We start from the raw sequence: 13363 nt of genomic DNA on the forward strand, positions 1-13363 counted from the left end.
GACATAGGTGATACAAAACTATAAAGAAAAGCAAGGAAAGGCTGGGCGCGGTGACTCACGCCTGTAATCCCAACTCTTTGGGAGGCCAGAGCAGAAGGATTCCTGAGGACAGGAGTTCGAGACCAGCCTGGGCAAAACAGTGAGGCCCTGTCTCTCCAAAAAAAAAAAAAAAAAAAAAAAAATTGGCCAGGTGACGTGGTGCACAAGGTGATCTTGCTACTCAAAAGTCCAAAGTGGGAGGATCGTTTGAGCCCAGGAGGTCAAGGCTGCAGTGAGCTATGATTGCACCACTGCAGTCCAGCCTAGGCAATGGAGCAACACCTTATCTCAAAAAAAAGAAAAAGAAAGAAAGTGAATGATTAACACAAAAGAGAGGATAGTAATAATACCCTAGCGACAGGGAGAGGAACTCATGGAGGTGGGATGGGAAGCTTCGAAGGGCAATGCTCTACTCCTTAAACTGGGTATGGCTTTATTGAGCTTTATGCTGTACATATACTCTTACATATATATATTCATGATATACTTAACTATAAATATAGCTCAACCATATTGAAAAACATGAAACAAGACCTGAACAAACAGAAAAACAGACCATGTTCTTGTATGAAAATACTTACCACTATGAAAATATACATTCTTCCAAAATGGATATATACATAATTAAATTCCAATTGAAATCTGTTGTTTTTGTGTGTGGAATTAGATATGCTTTCTTCAGGCTCCCTTGTGCGGAAAAAAAATGCCTGAACATAAGTTAGTCTGGCATCGGCATAAAACACACAAATAAATCAGTAGGACAATATACACAGTACATAATGAATCCTAGTTAATAATGGGAATAAATGTATGAAAAAGCAGAGGAAAATTGGTTATTTAGTTAAGTGGTGAGGAAAAAACAGCTTTCCGATTAGAAGAAAGTAAAGCTGGGCTGCTGCCTCACACTACGTAAAAATCCAAGAGGCCGGGCACAGTGACTCACACTGTAATCCCAACACTTTGGGAGGCTGAGACAGGTGGATCACGAAGTCAAGAGATCGAGACCATCCTGGCCAACATGGTGAAACCCCACCTCTACTAAAAACACAAAAATTAGCTGACTGTGGTGGTGCCCGCCTGTAGTCCCAGCTACTTGAGAGGCTGAGACAGGAGAATCGCTTTATCCCGGGAGACGGAGGTTGTAGTGAGCCGAGATCGCACCACTGCACTCCAGCCTGGCAAGAGAGCGAGACTCCATCTAAAAAAATAAAAAATAAAATAAAATCCAAGAAGGATTGAATTTGTGTCTGTAAAAAAATAAGAACATGAAAATCTTAAGACAAAATACAGGAGATTATACGTACAAGCCAAGAGTTGAATGTACTTTCTTAACCAAGATATGAAGCCAGAAGTTATAAAAGAAAAGATGGCTTTAAAGTGTTTAATATGGCAAAGATGCCATAAACAAATTTAAAGATAAAAAAATAAATTTTTCTCTTGAGCCCAGGAGTTGTAGGCTGCAGTGAGATCTGATTGCACCACTGAAATCCAGCTTGGGCAACAGAGTGAGGCCTCATCTCTAAGGAAAAAAAAAAAATTTAAGATGAAATTTTAAAATCTATGTTACCAAAAAAACTCACAAAAATAAAAATGTGCAACATCCTTAGACTGTTCACAGATGAACAATCAATGGCCAATACACATGTGAAAAAAATTCACTTCATAATGAAGGAAATGAAAATCAAAACAACTTGAAAGCATTGTAAAAAGTTATATACTATTGACAAAAATTAGGGGTGAGCTGAGATCTGGAGGTCGAGATCAGCCTGACCAACATGGAGAAACCCCATCTCGACTAAAAATACAAAATGCCGGGTGTGGTGGCACATGCCTGTAATCCCAGCTACTCCGGAAGCTGAGGCAGGAGAATCGCTTGAATCCGGGAGGCGGAGGTTGCGGTGAGCCAAGATCGCGCCATTGCACTCCAGCCTGGGCAACAAGAGCAAAACTCCATCTCAAAAAAAAAAAAAAAAAATTAGTGGTGAGGTTGGGAAGAAACGCAAAAGATGCTTTAATGCATTGCTGGTAAATGTAAATTATTACAGCCTTTTAAGAAAGCTCTCAATAGGATTTATTTTATTTTAAAATATTTATACACTTTAATGCATCAACCCTATTCCAAAGACTCTGTCTCATGGCAATAAAAGCTCCAGTTAGTATAGTCTGGTTTTGCAGAATTGTTTCTAGAGGCAAAAACATAGGAAGAGAGGTAAAAGTGCATCAGTAGGGATACTCATATTGGTATACTCATATCACATGGAAATATTATGCAGCACTAAAAAGGATTATTAGAATGGCTAAAATTAAATACACTGACCACACTGAGTGTTGGTGAAGATGTGGAGGGACTGGTGGTATATAAAATGGTGCAATTGGCCGGGCTCAGTGGCTCACGCCTGTAATCCCAGCACTTTGGGAGGCCAAGACAGGCAGATCACCTGAGGCCAGGAGTTCAAGACCAGCCTGGCCAACACGGCGAAACGCTGTCTCCACTAAAAATACAAAAAAAAAAAAAAAATTAGCCAGGTGTGGTGGCAGGCGCCTATAATCCCAGTTTCTCAGGAGACTGAGGCAGGAGAATTGCTTGAACCCAGGAGGCGGAGGTTGCAGTGAGCTGAGATCACACCAGTACACTCCAGCCTGGGCAACAAGAGCAAAACTGCATCTCAAAAAAAAAAAAAAAGTGGTGCAATGACTTTGGAAAACAATTGGTCAGTTTCTTAAAAAGTAATCTTACACACCCATAATATGACTCAGGCATTCCACTCCTAGGTATATTCCTAAGAGAAAAGAAATCATGTGTTCATAAATGTCTTATACCTGATCATTCATAAAAGCTTTATCTGCAATAGGCAAAAGTTGGGAATAAACAAAATATCTATCAACAGGTGAATGGATAAACTAACTGTAGCATATCTATACAATGGAATATGACTTCTCAATAAAAAGATATGAGCTACTGATTCACACAACATGGGTGAACCTCAAAATTATTATGCTCAGTGGAAAAAGTCAAACAAAAGGAGTACATATAGTATATATGGTGTGATTCCACTTACTCTAGAAAATGCTCACTATTCTATAGTGACAAAAAGCAAGTCAGTGGCTGCCCGGGGATGGGGGTGAGAAGTGTCAGGAGGAAGGACTGACAAGGGTCATGAGGATATTTTGGGGGGGGCCAATGGATATGTGTCAAAACTTATTAAATCGTACACTTTAAATACAATTCTCTCTCTCCGCTCTGTCTCTCTCTCCCTCTGAATTCTCCCTCTCTCTCCCACTGAAAACTGGAATAAGACAAGGATGCCCACTCTCACCACTCCTGTTCAATATGGTACTGGAAGTACTAGCCAGAGCAATCAGGCAAGAGAAAGAAATAAAAAGCATTCAAATAGGAAGAGAGGAAGTCAAACTATCTCTGTTTTCAGACAATATGATTTTATATGTAGAAAACCTCATAGTCTCTGCACAAAAGCTCTTACAGATTCAAGACAAACAACTTTAAGAAAGTTTCAGGATAAAAACTCAATGTACAAAAATTAGTAGCATTTCTATACACAAACAATGTCCAAGCTGAGAGTCAAATCAAGAATGCAAACCCATTCGTAATAGCCACGCACACAGAAAAAAATAAAATACCTAGGCATTTTCAAATACCTTTCAGTAAAATATCTTTCACCTCCATAACCAAGGAGAGTTTTGTAATTCTCAACCCCAGTGAGGCGAAAGATCTCTACAATGAGAATTACAAAACAATGCTCAAAGAATTTAGAGATGACACAAACAAATGAAAAAACATTTCATGCTCATAGATAGGAAGACTCAATATTGTTAAAATGGCCATACTGCCCAAATCAATTTACAGATTCAATGCTATTCCTATCACACTACAAATTACCTTTTTAAAGAATTAGAAGAAACAATTCTAAAATTCATATGGATCCAAGAAAGAGCCCAAATAGTCAAAGCAATCCTAAGCAAAAAGAACAAAGCTGGAGGCATTACATTACCTGACTTCAAACTTTCCTAGAGAGCTACAGTAACAAAAAACAGCACGGTGTGGTACAGAAACAGACATATAGACCAATGGAACAGAATAGAGAGCCCAGAAATAAAGCCACACACCTACAACCATCTGATCTTCAACAAAGTCAACAGAAACAAGCAATGGGGAAAAGACATCCTAGTCAATAAATGGTGCTGGGATAACTGGCTACCCATATGCAGAAGATTGAAACCGGACCTCTTCATTTCACCATATACAAAAATCAACTCAAGGTGGATTGAAGACTTAAATGTAAAACCAAAACTACAAAATCCTAAAAGAAAACCTAGGGAATACCATTCTAGACATAGGCCCTGGCAAAGATTTCATGACAAAGATAACAAAAGCAATTGCAACAAAAACAAAAATTGACAAATGGGACCTAATTAAACTAAAGAGCCTCTGCACAGCAAAAGAAACTACCAACACAGTAAACAAACAACCTACAGAATGAGAGAAAATATTTGCAAACTATGTATCCAACAAAGGTCTAATATCCAGAACCTATAAGGAACTTAAACAAATTAACAAGCAAAAACCCGTTTAAAAATGGGCAAAGGACATGAACAGACACTTCTCAAAAGAAGTCATATACATGGCCAACAAGCTTATGAAAAAATGAACATTACTAATCATTAGAGAAATGCAAATCAAACCCACAATGAGATACCATCTCACACCAGTCAGAATGGCTATCATTAAAAGTCAAAAAGTTTGGGAGGCCGAGGGGGGTAGATCATGAGGTCAGGAGTTTGAGACCAGCCTGGCCAACACAGTGAAACCCCATCTCTACTAAAAATACAAAAAATTAGCTGGGCATGGTGGCAGATGCCTATAATCCCAGCTACTTGGGAGGCTGAGGCAGGAGAATCGCTTGAACCTGGGAGGCGAAGGTTGCAGTGCGCCAAGATCGCGCCACTGCACTCCACTCCAGGTGACAGTGGGAGACTCCATCTCACCAAAAAAAAAAATCAAAAAGTAACAGATGCTTGAGGTTGTTAAGAAAAGGGAATGCTTATACACTGCTGATGGGAATGTAAATTAGCTCAGCCACTGTGGAAAGCAGTTTGGTGATTTCTCAAAGAACTTAGAACTACAATTTGAACCAGCAATCCCATTACTGAGTATATACCCAAAGGAATATAAATCATCCTACCATAAAGACGCACACATGCATACGTTCATCGCAGCAATATCTGTGATAGCAAAGACCTGGGATCTACCTAGATGGCCATCAATGGTAGACTGAATAAAGAAAATTGCTACATATATACCTGTATATGGAATACTATGCAGTCATAAAAATGAGATCATGTCTTGTGGCAACATGGATGGAGCTTCAGGCCATTATCCTAAGCAAACTAACACGGGAACAGAAAACCAAATACCACATGTTCTCACTTACAAGTGGGAGCTAAACACTGAGCACACATAAACACAAAGAAGGGAACAAGAGACTCTGGGGCCTACTTGAGGGAGAAGGGTGGGAAGCGGGTGAGGATCAAAGAACTACCTGTTGAGTACTATGCTAATTGCATAGGTGATAAAATAATCGGTACACCAAATCCCCATGACACACAATTTACCTGTACAACAAACCTGCACACATACCCCTAATCCTAAAATAAAAGTTGGGGGAAAAAAAACAATAGATGTTGGCATGGATGTGGTAAAAAGGGAAATTCGTATAATCTCTGTGGAAAACAGTGTGGAAATTTCTCAAAGAACTGAAAGTAGATCTACCATTCAATCTAGCAATCCCACTACTGGGTATCTACCCAAAGGAAAAGAAGTCATTATATCAAAAAGACACTTTCACATATATGTTTATTGCAGCACAATTCATAACTGCAAAGATATTAAACAAACCTAAGGGCCCATTAACTGATGAGTAGATAAAGAAAATGTTTTATATATGTGTGTGTGTGTATATATGTATGTTATACATACACACATGTGTATGTATGACATATATATACCATAAGATTTTATATATACACATATATACATATACATATATTTTATATATATGTATATATATATTCACCTTAAATGAGACAAGCCAGGCACAAAAAGACAAACATCACATGTTCTTTTTTTTGAGACAGAATCTCACTCTGTCACCCAGGCTGGAGTGTAGTGGCATGATCTTGGTTCACTGCAACCTCCGCCTCCCAGATTCAAGTGATTCTTTTGCCTCAGCCACCTAAGTAGGTGGGTTTACAGGTGCGCGCCACCATGCCCAGCTTTGTTTTGTATTTTTAGTAGAGATGGGGTTTCACCATGTTGGCCAGGCTGGTCCCGAACTCCTAGCCTCTAGTGATCTACCCACCTCGCCTCCGAAACTGCTGAGTTTACAGGCGTGAGCCACCGCACCTGGCCCATATGTTCTCACTTATATGTGGGAGTTCAAAAAATTTGATCACATGGAAGTAGAGGGTAGAATGATGGATACCAGAGGCTGAGAAGGATGTGGAGGGCAGGAAGGTGAAGAAAGGTTGGTCAGTGGGTACGAATATACGGTTAGATAGAAAAATAAGTTCTAATGTTCGATAGCAGAGCAAGGTGACTATAGTTAACAATAATGTATTGTATGTTTCAAAATAGCTAGGAAAGAGGACTTGAAATGTGTTCAACACATGGAAATGATAAATACTCCAAGTAATGGATACCCTTAATAGCCTGATTTGACATTACACATTCTATACATTTAATAAAATATTACATATATCCATAAATACATATTTTATGTATCGATAAAAACTTTTTTAATTTACAAAAAAAAAAATCCCAGGACTGAGTCTTATGGGACAGCCTTGGATTACAAACCCATATCTGAACCCATCACTGTAGCCCCAGGGATAGAGCATACCAAGTCCCTGTGGTGCAAGGAGGATTAAGTTAGAGTCACTTAAAACCCAAGGACGGAGGAGGGAGGAATAATGTTTTCAAAGAAAAATCAGGGACCTGTTCCAGGAAGGAGCAGAACAGATGCAAAGCTGCAACAATAACCAATGTTTACTAAAGTCATTCAAGAAAGATTAATTATTTATTTATTGATAATCTTGGTGCACACTAGAGCAATGTAATTTGGGAACTTATTTATGCATAATTTAAGTAAATGTGCCCAATTTCTAAGTTATTTGGGGTTTTCTTTCGATTTTTAAATTTTTAATTTTTTTCTACCCCTTCATGCAGTAATACCTGGAGTGAGTGAATTTTAAAATTCAAGTCCAAAATTATTTTCTCTCAAAATCCTAAGGACATTGCTCTGTTTGTTATCCAGCTTCTGTTAGGTCCGATGCCAATCTGATTCTTACACCTTGATAAGTGACCTAGCTGCTGTTGTTATTATTGCTGCTGTTGTTGTTTGCGTTTTGGAGTCTTCTTATCCTTGGGGCTCTGGAACTTCATATATATGAGTCTAAGTGGGTATTTTTTTCCTACTTATTGTGCTTCCATTAGGCAATCCTTTTCACTCTGCAAACCAAAGTCTTCCTTAACTCTGTGCAGCTCCCTTCCCATGCCTTCATATTTCCTCTTTCTTCTGTTCTCACTCAGAGATACCTGCCAGTGGATGTCCAATCTCAGATTGCCCTCTTGAATTGTTAACTTTTCGCTAATATTTTATGGCACTTTCTCTTTTTCATCATTTTCTAAGTAAAGGGTTTTTGGGGGGAGTTTAATTTAGGTGGTTTTTGTTGTTTGTTTTGTTTTTTTCTGTTTGTTTGTTTTTTTGTTTTTTGAGACAGAATCTCACTCTGTTGCCCAGACTGGAGTACAGTGGTGCAATCACAGCTCACTACAGCCTCACACTTCCCGGGCCCAGGTGATCCTCCCATCTATGCCTCCCACGTAGCTAGGATGTAGTCCCAAGCTACAAGTGCATGCCACCATGCTCGGCTAATTTTTGCAATTTTTTTTGTAGAGACAGGGTCTCCCTGTGTTGTCCAGGCTGGTCTTGAACTCCTGGGCTCAAGTGACCTGCCTGCCTCAGCCTCCAAAAGTGCTAGGATTACAGGTGTGAGCCACTGCGCCCGGCCAATAAAGTGTTTTTTAACTTCAGCAATTATATTTTCAATCTCTAGGTAACTCTTGTCTTCTAATTGTCTCTCTATATAGTATGTTCTTATTGTTGATAGATGCACGAGACTGCCATAAACTATAGTCTTAATCTCGCTGAAGATGTTATTTGGACTGTCTCCTCTTCTGCTGCTCTTAGGGTCTGTTTTTCCATCGGCTCATGCAGTCTTCTACTGTTCACCTGTGTGGTGAGCCCTGGCTTTCCATTCGTCCTTGCAAATGGAGTAGGTAGTCAGACACCTGCTGCCTCTGCCCTCGTGGAAACCCTCCCGGTACCCTTCTCCCCGCTGGGGCAGTCTGGTTAAGGACTCTGAGTCTGTCAGGCAGGGTTTTCAACCCCCATAAAGTCCAAAAAATGGGACTTTGTTGTGCAGTGTCACAGCCCTATTTAAACTTATCTCTCACCAGATAGACTGCCCAATTCTTCCAGTAAAGGGCTGTTTGCCTTGTCCTGACTGCATTCTGGCTTCTCTTGTGAACTAGGTCATTCGATGGATCCTAGGATGTCACACGGTTGTCTCGTTTTAAAGAAGTAAATGACCAAAGCAGATAGGTTTAGTCATAAAGCCAGAATGGTTCTAGTTAAAGATGATAGAAAGGATCTAGGGGAAGTCTTCAGTTTTAAAAAATTTTAATGATTCTATTTAAATTTTTTTTTGATTAGAGAATATTCCAAACATACAGGTGGGCAACACCTCAAAAGTACCCCCACACACACCTCACCTTCTAGATGCTCGGTTTCCCCCCCTAGAGGCAGTCAGTGTTGCTACTTTGGGTGTTTCCATCTGAAACTATCCTATGCGTATACAAACAAACAAACATATATTTACATATTTGTGTGTATTTGCATACATTGCAAAGAATATATACAATGTTATGTTACACAAGTTTTTGTAACCCGAAATTACTCATAAGGGAGTGATAAATTAGGGGAATGATGGCGGTATAACGTAGAGGCAGCATTAGTGCGTATCTGATTTTCTTCCCAGTACTGTGTATTATACAATGTTTTATCCCAAGAAACACGAAGTTCACTATTCAGCTCTTACCGGCAGGTGGCGCCCTCTGGCTGTACGTGATGCCCACTCCCATCTCCTTTCTCTTGGATCAGTTCTCCTCTGTCTTGGAAGTACTTTTCCATGCTTCTGGCTCATCTTTGCACATTTTCCGCTTGTGTCCTTGACTCAGCTGACTTCACTCTTCCTTACAGCTCTTTCCTCAAGCTAACTTCACCTTATTTCTAAAAGTAAAGAGGTTTCTTTTTTCTTTTTTATTACAGTGTTTCTACATTTATAAGAAATTTAACTTGTCTCTCATCGTACTAATATCTGTATTAAGACTGGTTTTTTGCTTTTGTTAGCGCTCTTCACAAAGCACTAATTTTCAACAACATAATACAACCATAACTCTCTCATAAGTCTGTTGTTTTTAACATGAAATATTTAAGGAATGCAAGATTTTTCAGCAATATATAAATGTTACAGCAGAAATGTCCATACTGTTCCCCACCACCACTACCCGCACTTTTAAAATAAATCATAGCACAGTCTACACACTGAGTTCACTGAGTTGTGTTTGCTTTTTTTTTTTTTTTTTTTAGATGGAGTCTTGCCCTGTCGCCCAGGCTAGAGTGCAGTGGCGCAATCTCAGCTCACTGCAACCTCCACCTCCCAGGTTCAAGCGATTCTCCTGCCTCAGCCTCCTGGGTAGCTGGGATTACAGGTGTGCGCCACCACGGCCGGCTAATTTTTGTATTCTTAGTAGAGACAGGTTTCACCATGTTGGTCAGGCTGGTCTCAAACTCCTGACCTCATGATCCACCCGTCTCAGCCTCCCAAAGTGCTGGGATTACAGGCGTGAGCCACCGCGCCCAGCCTTGCTTTTATTTTTTAATGAGATGAGTACATAAATAGCCTCTTCATGCTTTTTTCAGCTGCAGAGTGCAGGTATTAAGAGGTAAATGGGATCTAGAATTCTGATTTGATTCTGTTTCTCTAGCACCGACATTAAGATAGACTCGGGGATTCAGTGTTCACAGGCACTGTTACTCCACCTGGATTTTGTCTACAGAGTGAATTATCTAAGACAAATAAACTATACATTTTATGTATATGTATATATAAATGTACATATACATTTGCAAAACTTGAGTTTATATGCAGCTTTTTAAGGAACAGAACACTTGCTTGAAGTGAGTTTCCCCAAAGTATCTGAATGCCTGCCACACTCACCTCTCCCCCATTACATGGTATTTCCTCACAGTTCAGATTGGCAAGTGCACTTGGGGTCACCCCAGACACATACCTTGCTCAGGAGCCTCAGAGTGCAGCTCCTAAATATCTGGGGCCTACAGCCTAGACAACCCACTTAAGCGCTAGTTACTATACCTAGTCTCCCTGCCTATTATAATTGGGACTCTTTCAAGTGCATGTGTCGTAAGCAAAAGATTGCTTAATGATCGTATACTAACATGGTCAAGACTCAATCTGGCTTCAAGCACTGCTGAATTCAGAATTCAAGCAATACAATCAGGTGTGAGTTGTTTGTTGTTTTTCACCTGTCAGCTCTGACTTCCAGGTTGTCTTCATTCTGAAGCTCCTGGGGTGGTCTTTGGCAGCTCCAAGTGGACTTTTCACAGGGCAATGACAGCTGCCACAGCTCCAGCTTACATCCGTCTAGGTTCAAGTTCAGTGAGAAAAGCAAGAGCCTGTGATGGTGGCATAACCCAGAAGCCCTAAGATTTACTCTGATATGACCCATTCAGGCCATGTGCCCACATTTGAAACAATCTCCATGGCCTGGGGAAAATGATCTGCAGTTTAAGTTTGGGTCACAGGCTTTATCCCTGGAACTAAGGACAGAGCCCCACCATGAACACTTAGCCTGATAAAAAGGAAAAGGTAGATCCAAAAATGGAAATCTGGGGCTGTTATTAGAAGAAAAGAGAATGGATGCAGGGCCATTTCCTGTTAGATTCTATGCTAGCACTAACTCGATGGTTCTCAAAAAAAATTTCCCCACCACAACAATTTCAACCAAGAATGGTGGTGTAACTTGAGAAAGTCCCTAGAGGATTTCACAACATCTCCAGGTGCAAAAGTTCTCCCAGCTCACACCAAGAACCACTGGCCTACTCGATTATTCCCCAAATATGTCCTGTTGATCACATTGCAAACTGTTCAATACAAATGGCTTAAACAAACTCCATGTACAGCTGGAAAAAAATAATTCATTCCATTTATTGATTCATCCAACAAATATTTAGAAGCTGTCCTCCCAACTCCCCCTAATATCTCTCTTGTTTATACAAGGCAGGAGGATTTGTTTGCCATTACAATTTATTGCTGACTTCCAAGTTTATATACACCAAATGCTCCTAAACTCCAGGCTAACATGTCCAAATGCCTTCTCAACATCTCAACCTGATCTCTAAAAATCCTCTCATATTTAACATGCCCCAAATTGAACTCCTGTTTTCTGTCATTTAAAAATGTTCCCTCCATAGTCTTCCATGTCTTGGTAATTAACAATACTTTGAAACAAAAACTTGGAAGCTGTCCTTTGCTCCCCTTCTTTTCTTACAACCCACATTCATCCTGTTTGGGAATCCTGTAAGTTCTGCTGCCCAAATATATTGAGAATCCAATCACTTCTTGCTACTTCCACTGCCACCATCATGGTCCAAAGCACATCAGTGCTTGCCTGGATTATTACAAGAGCCTGCTCAGTGTCCTTTGCCCTTTATCCCTAGCTCGGTAGTCAGGATTCATCCTTCTCACCCACCCACCCCCAATTCCACACATTCCCAGTTACAAAATGCTCTAGAAGGAACTGTAACAAGAGGCATCTAGCCCTACCTTTGCTGAAGAAGGGCAAGGCCCATCTCCTGGGGTTCCTGGCTCCTGCAGCCTCAGCATGGCCACATGTCCCTGCATCTGACTCCTAGGACCACAAACACTGACATACAACTGGTGCAGGGTTAGGATGTGGGAGGCCCCCTGGATATCTCAAGTAGCCCCACGTCAGTGACCATACAGACCCTTCTCTGACTCACTAACCCATTGAAGCCACTCATGCACCCTCCCATCCTCATCTCCACAACCACCAGCCAGTGTGCATGTCATCTTTTCTGAATGCAGCCTCACAGATTTTGTTAACTTCACAAGGAAATTTTCTGGGCTGCGGAAGAGATCAGCAAATGAGTGAAACAAAATCATAAGATGCTGCTCCCCAGGCTCATGAACCTGATCCAGAGGAGCTTCTCTCTGTTCCTGGGCTTCAGGAACAGGCATGTGATGAGGGCACAAAAGACTAGACAGTAGGATGAAGTTCCAGAAGCGCCAGGCTTGGCAGTTTTCTGTCCTGACTGAGAAGACGTTTGGTGAAGAAGAAAACAGCCAGCCACCAGAGCTGTTACTTTCAAGACAGACTTGGGCTTCCATATCTAAAAATATGGAGGTCTGGAGGCCTAAATCATCTAAAACATAATAATGTCATTAAATTAGAAATCAGTAAGATCTAATGTAACTCAAGTATTCATTTTTTAGCAATGCAGTAGCCCAAAAGCCTTAAAAAATACTCACTACAAAAAAGCAGAAAATTCTGGACACAAATAGTTATTTTAAATTTTTGTAAATTCATTCAGAGCAACTTTCAATTTCTGTTAACTTGTTAAAAACTTGAGTTTTCATGGCTACATAGAGGAGAGAAGAAAAACTGAGTGCCAACACAGGTGGAAAACAGATTTAGGTGCTTATATGAAACCGGGATGTTCAAATTATTCTATTTTCTGGCCGGGCACGGTGGCTCACGCCTGTAATCCCAGCACTTTGGGAGGCTGAGGCGGGCGGATCGCTTGAGGTCAGGAGTTTGAGATCAGCCTGGCCAACATGGTGAAATCCCGTCCCTACTAAAAATACAAAAATTAGCCGGGTGTGGTAGTGGGCACCTGTAATCCCAGCTACTCGGGAGGCTGAGGCAGGAGAATCACTTGAACCTGGGAGGTGAGATTGCAGTGGGCCGTACTCCAGCCTGGGTGACAGAGTGAGACTCTGTCTCAAAAAAAAAAAAATTATATTTTCAAGAGAAAAATAAACCCCAAAAGAATTTTGCCCATAACAAACTGCGGCAAGGGCACTACCTTGGTTCTGGATAGAAAGGAGAGACTCTCCTGAGAAACTGTCGGCATTATAGCTC

The 13363-nt window shown here is 40.6% G+C and overlaps 1 long non-coding RNA gene across 1 annotated transcript; it reads right to left on the minus strand.

Moving 5' to 3' along the window:
* Nucleotides 1-7770: 7770 nt before the first annotated feature.
* LOC134758965 (uncharacterized) lies at nt 7771-12644 on the minus strand. The gene is made up of 3 exons (XR_010134784.1): nt 12412-12644; nt 10725-10842; nt 7771-9407 (listed from the first exon to the last, which is right to left on the minus strand). It is a non-coding gene; the product is annotated as an uncharacterized lncRNA (long non-coding RNA).
* Nucleotides 12645-13363: the final 719 nt, after the last annotated feature.

The sequence above is a fragment of the Gorilla gorilla genome, chromosome 6, assembly GCF_029281585.2.
Source record: "Gorilla gorilla gorilla isolate KB3781 chromosome 6, NHGRI_mGorGor1-v2.1_pri, whole genome shotgun sequence".
NCBI lineage: Eukaryota > Metazoa > Chordata > Mammalia > Primates > Hominidae > Gorilla > Gorilla gorilla.